The sequence below is a fragment of the Mastomys coucha genome, unplaced genomic scaffold (genome assembly GCF_008632895.1).
Source record: "Mastomys coucha isolate ucsf_1 unplaced genomic scaffold, UCSF_Mcou_1 pScaffold16, whole genome shotgun sequence".
Lineage (NCBI taxonomy): Eukaryota > Metazoa > Chordata > Mammalia > Rodentia > Muridae > Mastomys > Mastomys coucha.
Genome location: NW_022196898.1, coordinates 75,621,243 through 75,634,079, shown reverse-complemented (window position 1 = coordinate 75,634,079; position 12,837 = coordinate 75,621,243). Strand labels below are relative to the sequence as shown.

Sequence of the window (12,837 nt, the reverse complement as noted above, 5' to 3'; positions counted from 1 at the left end):
GGAGAGAGGGAGGGGAGGGGGAGGAAAGGGGAGAGAGGAAGGGAATCTCTACATTTTTAAGTTCTTTTTTCCCCCATTCAAATATATAAATTTTGAATGGAAACAGAACCCAAGCAAAGAATTGTGAGTCACGTAAACACTTTGGTAGCAAAGTCTTGCGAAGTTGTTTATAGCTGTTTCTTTCCCTGCTTGTCATAGTACATAAGTGACTCTTGCCCACTAAGTAAAATTCTCAGCCACCTTCCCTAGTGAATATTAAATGCAACTGAATGAATGGATTTTAATGTTGAATATAATTATTTCCAATAAATTAATTTAACCAATGAATTGTATCCGATTTTGAAAGTTGTTGATAGAAAAATCAGTGAAGGAAAACACCCCATCGCCAGCAGCAAGCATAACATCTCCCTGTCACAAGAACTCAGGGCCTAGAAATCTAGTCAGGAGGAAGTAGTCAGAGAAGGAGAATTTAAGAAAGAAAGTGTTTTCAGTGTATCAGTTGGTTGTGGTGGAATTTCATTTCAACACTTGGGAGATAAGAAGCAGATGGAGCTCTGTGAGTTCAGGTCAGACTAATATGCAGAGTGAGTTCCAGGCTAGTCAAGGCTCCATAGTGAGACCCTGTCTCAAAAAAGAAAACAAGAAAGAAAGAAAAAGAAAAACAAAACAAAACAAAAAACAGCCTTGTATTAAAAACTTTAAATATTGACTACGAAATTTCAAATTCCACTCAGATACAAGTCTACATTGAAAAGTAAAAAGAAAGAAAGAAAAGAAAACTCAGAGGTTTACTTAGCACCTCACTTTGGAGAGGGGAGGGGAGGGACGTTTCCTTTGCAAAATTAGAACCAAAAAGCTTTACTACCTGAGTCAACCAGGGTCTCGAGTCACATTGTTTTCTGCTGCTCTGTTCATGGCTGACACCTCATGTCTGAGCTCTACAGGCCAGAAATCCCACCAGAGAGTTGGTTCACCTACTGCTGTTGTTATTGATCCTTCTAGCTGCTGATAGATTCATATTAGCTCTTAGGCTTTAAGGGTGAATTCTGTCCCATCCCATCTCCCCCCACAACCCTGTTGGTCCCCCACCCTTGTCCATCCCGTGTCCCACCCACTACCTCCCACCCCACCCTCTCCCAACCACAGCTCCTCCTCAGAGCCATTAACTTCGAAATATGACTTCTTCCCATAGCATCAATGCAGAGGATGCTAGTGGTGTGAACTCCTGGAAGTGGTTTACTTGAGGGAAGAAAACCACCTCAGCCTTTATTACATACAGCCTTATTTACAATATTTCCAGAGCTGAGACTAAACAGGGGCTCAGCTAACAGCCAGCTTGAATCACTAAAGTCTTACTTCTCCATTGTGTCTGCGGTTTACAGACCTGTGCATGAATAACACTGAAGATGTGTCCTGTGATGGCTTGATGTATTTTTTGTTTTCTCAAGGGTGTGTCTTGATTCATACAAAATGTTTACTGAAAAATAATTGTCTTGAGGTGAGAACCTGGCATTTAATTATGAGTAGGTTCCCCCTAAGTTTTGCCCTGCTGGCTTCAATCTGTGAGTCACAGAAATGGGGAAACTCCCTGTGGCCATCACTGCTTCTTCCTGCTTTCAGTAATGCCTATTATTTTGGGTGAGGTCACATGGGGTCATCTCCCAAGGAGCCATATTAATTTAGCTTTGCCTTTGCCCCTTCCTTTAATTTTCATATTTTCTTTTTCTTCTTCTTCCTCCTCCTCTTCTCCTTCCTTTTCTCCTTCTCCTTATTTTGTGATCATAGTTCATCTGGAACTTACTATTTACATGATGGCCTCAAACTCACAGGAATCCTCCTGCATCAGCCTCCTAAATGCTGAGAATTGAAGGTGTGAATCACCACACCCAACTAGATTATCCCTTTAGGCAAGGGTCTGTGGATTTTGGTAAACTATAAATAGTATTAAACAGCTGAAGAATGAGAGAATGTATGCTTTAAAATTAGCAAAACATACAAATGTTATAAATTACTGGCCACTCCTAATGTTGACATTTAAGCTCTCTTAATAACTCACGAAGACATAGTGACTTTCTCTGGAATTATTGCTATGACCTGAGAAGCCAAAAGTTTATTTCATATTTTTTGCTAGATCATTATACCATTATTCTCTCTGGATATGTGCTCTTCACAAAGTAGACCCCCCAAAAATGTGTTACATATGCAAATAAACTTACAAGATTTAATTTATATATAATCAATAAGTTCGATAGTGTCGAAACAAGTATATCTGTTAGATAACAGCTAAAACAACTATACTTTGTACTGTTATTTTTCCAAAAATCTACTTATGCATGTGCATAAATAAATGGGTAACTATTACCAGAGAATCTGAGTGATTTATAGATATACAGAAACTATGTAGCAAAATATGCAATGGAAATCTATCTTGAAAATGTTCTGAACTGAAAACATGGGGAACTATACTATTCCAACAAATAGTAAGAAAGCTGAGAATCAGGGAAATCATGTCTGTGGTCTTAGGTCAATCATTTGAGGATTATGGTTGAGGTTATGACATATACCCTTGGATTCCTACACATCACTCCATATTCACGCTCTGAACTTGCAATTCAGACCCACAATTGTTTGATACATATTTCCTCATTAGGAATTCAGAATACAGTTTAATTAAGGCTTCAGAGAAGAAATTAAGCCAAGAAAGGAAAAATAATGCCTAGAGGTAAATGCATACCAACAACATTTATTAAGTACTAACACTACCAGACACCGCGGTGCCGCTGATTTGCACTATTTCCTTTGTTTCCCACAATACAGGATGCATTAGGAACTTCCCATTAAGAAACTGGGGTTTACTGTACCACTCAATTTGTCCTAGGTCACAGAGCTAGGAAAAGACAAGCAGAAGCTGGCTTCCAGCCTTGGCTGTGTGACTCCCACATGGAGCCCTTAACCTTCATTTTCTACTGTTTTTATATCAAAGGCACATGGCACCCCAAGGCATACATTAAAAACAACCTGACTAGAGACATGTATATGTAGAAAGTGGAGGGAAATTAAACTGAATGAAGAAATTTGGACCAAAGTATAGAAGCTTCTAGAAACCTCCAAAAAAAGTTAGATCATTGTATGAAAAACTGGGAGATTTTTGTAGATTTTTAACTGGAAGAAAGGTAATAAAAGGAAGAATTCAAGGGATGTTGGCTTATGATGGGAACCAGATGATGAACAGTTAGGAAACTAGCATAATGGTTCAGGTATGAAATGGGAAAGACCTAACTGGGTGTGGTCAACATGATAGTGATTCAGAAAAAAAGGGCGACAGAAAACAAGTAGCAGGAAGAAGCAATATAATTTCATGACTAATTAATTAGATGCAAGGGATCAAGCAAAAGATGAGTCAAAGATGACCGGGTGGTTTCAAGCCCGAGTAACTGAGAGCCTGATGCCACAGAGTTAAAGTCAAAAGAGAGGTGGGTGGGAAGAAGTATAAGTTTATTTGTTCATGTAGTGAGATGGGACTTGAACCTGAGGACCCATTTTCAGCTATCGGGAGAGAATATGCAGGCTACTTCTAAACAAGGAGTTGTATATTAATGAATGATGTAGGTGTAGGTCGTCCAATGAAGAACATGGAAAAATAGGATATAGAGCTGAAAATGTAGGCTAGAGAGTGTCCATAACTAAAAATACATGAGATAATATGAAGGTATCCAAGACATAAAGACCACCAAAAATTTTCCTCCCAACATGGCAAACAGAATTTTTTGGGAGAGGCATTAGCAAAGCTCAACACCACTGGAAGATAAGCTCCCGGGGAAAGAAATTTCCACCTAAAACAGGGATTAGTGTATCTAGGAATTGAACCTATGATTGTTGAGCAAATAAATCCACTCTACTGCGTGTCCCTACACCAAGCAAGTTATCTGCAAAAAGCTGCTCTTTGCAATAACGGAATCAGTAATTCTATTGCCATTCCTAAGAACATCTCATCTTAAGCACTGTTGCAATATTCCAAACAAGTTAATAAATAATCAAAGAAAGATATATTCTTGTGACATCAAAAAATACAGAGAAAATATTTTAACTGCCTTTGAATGGAAGGAATGACAATTTTTAAAGTGTTTAGCTAGTATGCAAAGTAATGACCCAGTGATGTTTTCATGTGTGTGTCATTCTATGTGGTTCTTATTATTCCCCACACACTGCGCCTTCTGGCCTCCCTTCCACCCTTTTGCCAGTTCTCCACGATGCTCCTTTCTTCTGCCTTCGTGTCACATAAAACTTGAATCAGGGAAAGTAATAGCTGTTTATTCACCAAAGCAGACATGAATTGGATATTTGTACATTGCTGGGTTTTTTTTAACGTACATGGAGGGTGTGAATTAGAGAAACCCTGTAGTCTGGATGAGCATTCCCATTCAGCCCTCAGAGAGCCATGTTGGGAAGCACTATGGACATTCAGGATCAGCGGGGGCGGGTGTATCCTTCATGGGAAGTGGGGACCCCAGTCTCCCTCCTCCTTCACTTTTGTTCTTTGGCAAACACAGTTAACTCTTTTCCTTCCCATGCACTCCCACCTAGCTGTCAGGAGCAGACCACTCCTTCTTTTTATACATTAATTGTCTCAAATATATCATTATGGTCTGGAAAGCTCAGTACTTGGAAGCCCATTATTGGAAACATGAAAACTTAGATTGTGATATTTAGTCACCAGGAATATATCACACAACTTCAAGAATTGCTGTAGGTGATAACAGTAAGAAATTAGCTAATTAATGACCATGACAAGGTCTTATGGCCTGAGCATGTCTATAGGAACAATGGTAGCAGGTGCTCAATACAACAACTACAAAAATGTGCTGATTTTAAACACCTAACTCAAAGTTTTACTTTGGAGTCATTAATAATTAAATTCATTTAAACCAATTTGAAAGACATTCAGACATGCCTCAGATTTCAACTGAGTTTAAAATTTCATTTAATAAGTATCTCGCCTTAAAAAATGATTAAGAAGTGAAAGGGAAAGGAAGGAAGGAAGGAAGGAAGGAAGGAAGGAAGGAAGGAAGGAAGGAAGGAAGAAAGGAAGGAAGGAAGGAAGGAAGGAGAGGGAAGGAAGGAAGGAAGGAAGGAAGGAAGGAAGGAAGGAAGGAAGGAAGGAAGGAAGGAAGGAAGGAAGGGAGGGAGGGAGGGAGGGAAGAAGGAGAGGGAAGGAGAGGGAAGGAGGGAGGGACAGAGGGAGGGAGAAACGAAGGAATAGTTTGTAAAATAAAAGGTTGTTATCTATCAAGAATCACCTATTCAGTTTCTGTTCGTCATCAACTTAGAAATACAGAGTTAGGTTCTGTAGAGATCCTGAGCAGTTAGGGGCACCTGCTTTTCCTTCAGAAGACCCACACTTAGTTCCCAGAACCCACATCAAACAGCTCACCAGCATCTGTAACTCCATCTCCAGGGGAGGTGACACCTCTGAACTCCTCAGACATCAGAACTCTCTGCACACATACCCACATGCAGAGACACACCTAAACATAGTTAAAAATGAAACTTATAAAATAAAAATATAGAGTTGACAATAATATCTTTAAGTTCTGCTTGAAGGGTGAGCAGCTGTTGTACCAAATATAAATCATATGAAACGAGGGTGCCACCAGCACAGGTAGGCAACTCACACTCCAGGAAGTGACACACTTGAAGCACTTGTACAGTTTGGAATGAATCTGGCAAACAATGTGATCCCTTTACACATAAGATACAGTTTTTAAGCTGACCTATACACTTTAAAGGAATTTAAAAGAAGATGGTTACCTTCACTTGCACAATACATAGTACTACGTGGATTAGAGGTAAATTGCAATCTATCTAAATTCAGTAGGTGAGCAAATGTCTATAAATGTCCTAGCTTAGTAGATAGAACCAAGCAACCCATTCTTGATGGGATTCCATGGCTCCAGGAGAGAAGCAAGGCCTCCATCCACGCAAGAAAATTCTCTTAATTGTGTGCCACTTGTCTGAAATCTTTACAATAATTTTTATCCCCTGGATTGACAACTTTGATTAATATGATTTGATCATAATAATTTTCCTTGGCCCTGGAGACAAATCTTGACTTCTTAATTTTACCACGTTGAGTTTTGCCCATGAACTAAATCTTTTGTATATGACATAGCCAGGTCTAACAGATATTTCAAGATGAAAAATGCTTCCAAATAAAAGGAGGAGGAGGAGGAGGAAGAGGAACAGGAGGAGGAGGAGCAGGAAGGGGAGGAGGAGCAGGAGGAGCAGGAGGAGCAGGAGGATGAGGAAGTATCAATTGCAAATCTAAAATAGTTTCTTGCAGTTTATAAATATAGCATCAAGATTAGTTAAGACCAAAATATATGTTTATTTACCTACAAACAGAAAGAGTATGATTGCAGTTTTCCATAGTTTGTGCTGCACAGGTCACTAAAGCTAAATTTTAAACAAAAAGAAAACATAAAAATCCTCTTTGAACTGCGTGTAAAAGTCCATAGGAAGCTAGATTACTCAACCAATACCTGTCTCCCTCAGGCAGGAGTCCATTTTCATCCTTCTGCTGTGGCTAATAACTTTGAAGGAAGAATAGCCAAAGGTCACACCAGGGATTCTTAAACATGAAAAAAAATAATAAAGGACAATTAAAAGCAGTAAATTCATCATCACCCACATCTTAATATATACAATACTACTGGATCTGTGTATACAGTTGGCATTCCCAAGTGAGACCCTGAGATTTCAAGGTGCCACTGAGAGCTTCAAGGGACATTTTTATTCAAGCTAAAACTCTCAGTTATGGGGCCTGAAATTGTTTAAATCACAGAGAATCCTAGGGTCTTTGCTACCTCAAAATGATCCCCCAAATGTAAATGTTGCCAAACGTAGATCTTCTGATAAGTTCTCTTGACCTCATCTTTGCCTGTTGGCACCTTAAAAAGCCCAACTTTAAATGTTAAAAATATTTCCAAAGGATTGTTATTTATGGTTTAATTTAATTCTTTTAAAATGAAAAATGGTTTTCTTCTCATTTCAACAGTAAACCACACAGGGATGAATGCCCTTTCTATAAGGACAAGCATGTTAATTTTCATGGTGACTAATACTGCCTTGATGTAAGAGAGTCAAGCACAAAAACAGAAGTCTTCATTTCCCACCAATATTCAGATGCCACTGAGAGTTTCAAGGGACCTTTTTATTCAAGCTAAAACTCTCAGTACGGGGTCTGAAATTGAATCCCAGAGAATCCTAGGATCCGGTAGCCACACAATGAAAGTTGTGTTGGCTTGATAGAGTCACTCTCTTTTGAGTAATGTTTACCTGTGTTGTTAGGTTCTGTGTTATTACAGAGTCTGTCTTCAAGCCCGTAAGTGTAGCTAGCAAACTCCTAACATCCTTTCAGTCCAGCGTTGCTGAACTTCAACTGTTACAGTTTCTTTGACATTTATTTACCTTCCGAGTGTATGTTCACTAGGAAGTTAAATCCCATCTTCTCTGTTACACTGGACATTACATGGAGCTTGTGCTCTGTCAGCAAAGGTCCGCCGCCATTACTGTAACTGGTAAGGTACAGCGTTTTAGAGGAAGAAAAGGCATAGCATGGGCGCTGCCTTTGGTTCCTAGCACTCGAGCCACAGATAAGCTTGGGCAGTGTTATTTCTCCTTTCTTTGCATTTACCCAAGCTTTCTGGAAAAGCTTGTGTCTTTATGAGGGCAGATGCGGAGCAGGTGTCTGCTAGACTTTGGTGTCTCATTTACAGATTCAATTCTGCTGGCAGACATCAAGCTAACATGAGTAGGGAGCACGTTTGTAGGCTGTGGACCTGGCTTCATTCAGCTTGGAGAGTGTAAACCCCCCTCCCCTGCTAGAAGAACTAGCTGAGCTGCCAAATCTTGGATGGCTTGAATCTTTCTTTTGACTCTAGGCTTTCTGGGCAGGTCTGATCCTACTTCCGTGCCCAATTCCTGCTTCTTTCCCATTTATGGAACAATAACTATGCATTTCCTTCTGGTTCCTTCTCGAGTCACTCTTTCCAGTACAGTGTTAAACATACACCCCACATCTAATTTTAATATTGTAATTCTACCATTTGTAAACAGCCAAATGAAAAAAGAGAGAGAGAGCATTATTGATTTTAATAGTTTAAAAATGAGCCAGAAAACAAACAAACAAAAAACTATTTGTAACACAATGAGAAAAGCCTTAATGATAAAAGTCAAATAAATTGAAACTGAAAGAGTTTACCACTGAAAGCTTTCTCCCTGTTACTTAATACTATTTCCAAGCTTCTTTAGGAAATATTTTCCATTTTACAGAATGATCAAGCTTTGAAGAAATAATCAAAGCTAAAGGAAATGCTAGGCCCATATTTCCCCCCAGATCCATTTACCATCAGTAGGGTCTTCTTAGGCCACAGCATTATCCTAATTAACTTATCTTTCATGGACTTGGAGAGGTAGGGCCTAGCCAACCGTTTCTGCGGGAGCCCAAGTGTCTAAACATGCCTGTATTTGTGGCTGAAACTCAAAGGCTTCCTCCCACACACTGAAACAGGAAAAGCTTTCATTTCCTTGAAAAGGTGAAGTATTTGCAAACTCATTTTTTATTTTGCACATTTTTTCATTTTATAAAGACCCATAATTTGTCTATTTAAGGTGTTCTTTTTCTGTCATATCATAATCAAAAACTTACAGCCTGAATTCATTCTCTAATATTACAGCATGTAGATGACATATCATTCAAAGTTTTTCAGAAACATAGACTCTCTCAGTTTTGTCTAAATTCCCTAAATTGTTTATGAAAATAAACAAAACTTAAAAACCTATCCTATATGATTTTACACTCCAATTAATGTACACTTTGGAAACTATGCCAACTTTGTGAGAATTTTTATACTTATGTTTTCACATCACATAAAAAGAGGATAACATTTTAATATTTATTTATGTGAAGCCTCAGTACAGAAAGGGTTTCAGTAGACACACACATCTGAGCAATGCAGTTCAATGACTTAATAGACACAAGCGCACATTATGCATCGATGTTCTAAGAATTCCCCATGCATTATTGCCTTTAATTCTCATAATAACATTACACGGGACATCAATATTTCCCCCTCAGATTAAACACCAACACTAAGAGAGGCTAACTTACTGAAATACTGAATTGAGAAGCAGATGTGATGCTGTGGTCTTGGTGGTCTGACCCAAAACACACACCCCCGTTGCTAAGGAGCAAGAAAGAAGAGGAGCTTAAGGTTAAAGTCTGCCAAAAAATGTGAGCCTAAAATTATGTGCCATGACAAAAGAAAATAATTACTTAAAGTTTACTCTGGTTTCTGGGAAACCAAAATGGGAGGGAATGAAATAATCAAATGAATTCACGGTGAATTCATATAAGATGAAAAACAATACCAACAGCCCAGAAGATGCACCATTTCTCCTAGCTCCGAAGTCTCGTGGACATTATGAAAATAAAAAAGGAGTGTCTAAGATATAAACAAAATAAAGAAAATAAAATAATCACTTTTCCTATTGTCAGTAGGTAAACACAGGACGTAACACCAGAGCCAAGCTCAAAATCAGCACATTTTTAATGTTCCTGAGAAATAGTATCCATGTGTGCACACCCAGTGGTGCAGACTGTCTCGTCCAGGTGCTTCATCTTGTGCTACACTATAATGTTTCAGATAGTTCACTGCAGCTAAGAAGCAAGTACTGATATGTTCACTGAAGGAACCTGCTGACTTAGAACATAACTATTTAATTCTTCAACAACAGTAAACAAGACACAACCACTGAACTATGAGGAGCTACGTTCTTCTCCATTGGTAAATAGGAATGAGAGCAGTACTTCTCATCTCAGGCCACTACACAGATTAATCAGCACATGAAAACTCTTTGAACAGTATCTGATGCAAATGTTATCCAACAGTAGGACCACTCCTACTGTTTCCACCTGTGAAAACTCTAAGCTTTGTAAAACTTAATAAATCAAAACTGAGTATTGTGGCTAAAAGAATTAAAAGTGAAATCCTGATACTGTTTCAGGAATCAAATGTTAAACATGCCCAATAACAATTCTAGAAGACACATGTATTGTCTGTGATCTTTCCTAATTTCTCAAACTGCTTTAATTTTTTGTTTTGTTTTTTTTTATTGTTATTTTATGGTAAATAATGTGTCCTTAATGTAGTGGACTAGACAATTCCAAGCTTTTGGATCTATCAGTCAAGGGATGATGATTTCTGCCCAAACTACAGCACCATGGAAAGTGAAAAGTCTTGAAAGTGAAAGTGCTGAAGTAATTGATAAGAATTAACTAACGAGAAAAGGAGATTGTCCAGCAAAGCTGGGTTCATCTTCCCTATGCATCCTCCTGAAATGCCAGTAATAAAGAACTAATGGATAGGCATTATCCCGAAAGGCTAACTAAGCCAGTACATTTTTACAAAATCATAATTGCATTTAATTTCAATATATTATTAACTTCCAAAATGAATTAAGCATTACCAGTTGTATTTAGATGCAAATGCATCTCAATGCATTATGCAAAGGATAGGAACTTATAAACAGCACATCACACTGCTGTTTAATATTATAACTTTATTCCATCATATTTTGGAATATATTTTCTTTTACTTGCAGGATTTATGAGCTACTGTGTCCTCAGAATTTGATACAGGGCCTGACATTAAAGAAGTTCTCAAGTAATATGGATGGATTGGTGAAAATAAAGCCAATTATTTAGCTTCCACATTTCAGAATTTAAAGAGCTTAAGAAAGAATAACCAATTAAAAAAATAATCCTGTCTTAAATTCACAGTGAGGATGGCAATGTGTGAGGTAGTTCCAAAGTACAATGCAGTTTTTCTTACAGGGTACAGGAAATCACTTTTGGTTACTCGCATCCCTGAGATGTTCTCTAATAAGCAGATCACATCTCAAAGACATGTTGACAAAGAGTCCAGTGAGGTACTTAAGAACCAATGCACCATCATGTGTGTTATGAAAAAGGTAAAAGGAGGCACAAGCACATTTTTATAAAGAAATGTATTATTTGTAAGGATATCCCCTTGGCTGGTAGGTGGGTTCCCACTATTCCCAAAACTGGAGCAGAGGCTGCCTCTGACTATGTTCTTGCCTTTGGTCCCTGTCCCCTAACCAGGCTGCTTTGTCAAGCCTCAAGAGAAGAAGATGTGATGGTGAGATGATGTGCCCAATATTGCACATCCTGATATGCCAAGGTTGGTTGCTATCCATGGAGAGGTCTCAGCTTTCCTTAGGAGAGGGGATGGAGGAGACATGGACAGGAAGGAGGGGAAGGAAGAAGAAGGGACTGGGAGGAGATGAGGGAGGGGAAGCTGTAATTGGGGTCTAAACTAAATAAATAACTTAATAGAAAGGAAGGAAGGAAGAAGGAAGGAAGGAAAAAATAAAGGAAAGAACAAAAGAAGGAAGGAAAGAAAGAGAAAGAAAGGAAGGAAGGAAGGAAAGAAGGAAGGAAACAACAAAAACAAAAACAAAAACAAGCAAAAAATAAACAAAAAACAAAAAACAAGCCAGAACAAGATAAAACCAAACAGAACCCATTTTAAATACAGACATCAGACTTTGGAAGAATTGAACACTTCCAAGTAACCAAAAGCATACCAGATATAGCAAGGTAAACTATAACTCAGTTTTAGAATACCCAGAGTCAAGAATATATGGACTGGGTCATCTTCTTACCACATGCTCTGGTATCTACTCAGACTGAAGCAGAATGATACTCAACAAAGATGCATGATACAGAAAAATCATAAAATACTAATCTTATTATCCCACCAGCCACCTCCAGATGTGTGCTGTGTGCTGAACTCAGTGCTTTATGGAGACGGCTCTTTTAGGTAGCAAAATGGGCTTGCTGCTTACAGACACTTCCCACAGAGCTTGGTGACCTGAGTTTGACTCCAAAGACCAAATGGGAGAAGGAGAGAACAATCTCCATGAGTTGACCCTCCAACTTCCACACATGCTCTGTGGGATAAGCCCCTATCCAACATATGAAATAAGTAAATATAAATAAAGTAGGCTCTATAATATCATATATACACACTGCTGCTTGGAGAGCTATAAAGAAATATAAATAAAGAAGGCTCTATAATATCATATATATGATATATATATTATTATATAATATATATATCATATTATAATAATATATGATATATATAATAATATTATGATAATATATATATTGCTGCTTGGAGAGTTAACAGAATTTTTCATATTTTTCCGACTATAACTCCAAAGATAAGTTCCAAACTTCTGATTCAAAAGGACTGAAAAGCTGTGACTGCCAAGCGATGTCTGTAGTCTTAGAGAACTGCTGTACTTGACAAAGGCATCAGCTAACATGTCACTGCTATGTCTATAAACTAGCATGTCCTGCAATGGAGCTGAGGGGTTTGCAGCCCCTTAGGACGAACAACTATGAACTAACTAGTACCCTCAGAGCTCCCAGGCTCTCAACCACCAACCAAGGACTGCACATGGAGGGGTCTGATTGTTCTGGCAGCATGTGTATAGTAGAGGGTTGCAATTTGATCATCAATAGGAGGAGAAGAGCTTGGCCCTGTGAAAGTTCTGTGCCCCAGTATAGTGGAATGCCAGGGCCAATAAGTGGGAGAGGGTAGGGTGGCAGGCATGGGGAGGGGGGAGGCAACAGGGGTTTGTTTTTGTTGTTTTTGTTTGTCTTTTTGGAAGGGAAACTAGGAATGGAGAAATTTGCATGTAAATAAAGAAAATATCTAATAAAAAAAATGTTGAAAGACCAAAAAA

The 12,837-nt window shown here is 38.4% G+C and overlaps 1 long non-coding RNA gene across 1 annotated transcript in view; it reads right to left on the bottom strand.

Moving 5' to 3' along the window:
• Positions 1-6,625, bottom strand: part of LOC116094315 — a 28,396-nt gene extending 21,771 nt beyond the window's left edge. Inside the window, exons 1-2 of the long non-coding RNA XR_004120043.1 lie at positions 6,540-6,625; positions 5,432-5,525 (exon numbers count right to left, since the gene is read on the bottom strand). This is a non-coding gene — a long non-coding RNA (uncharacterized LOC116094315). The remainder of the gene's footprint in view (positions 1-5,431; positions 5,526-6,539) is intronic.
• Positions 6,626-12,837: the final 6,212 nt, after the last annotated feature.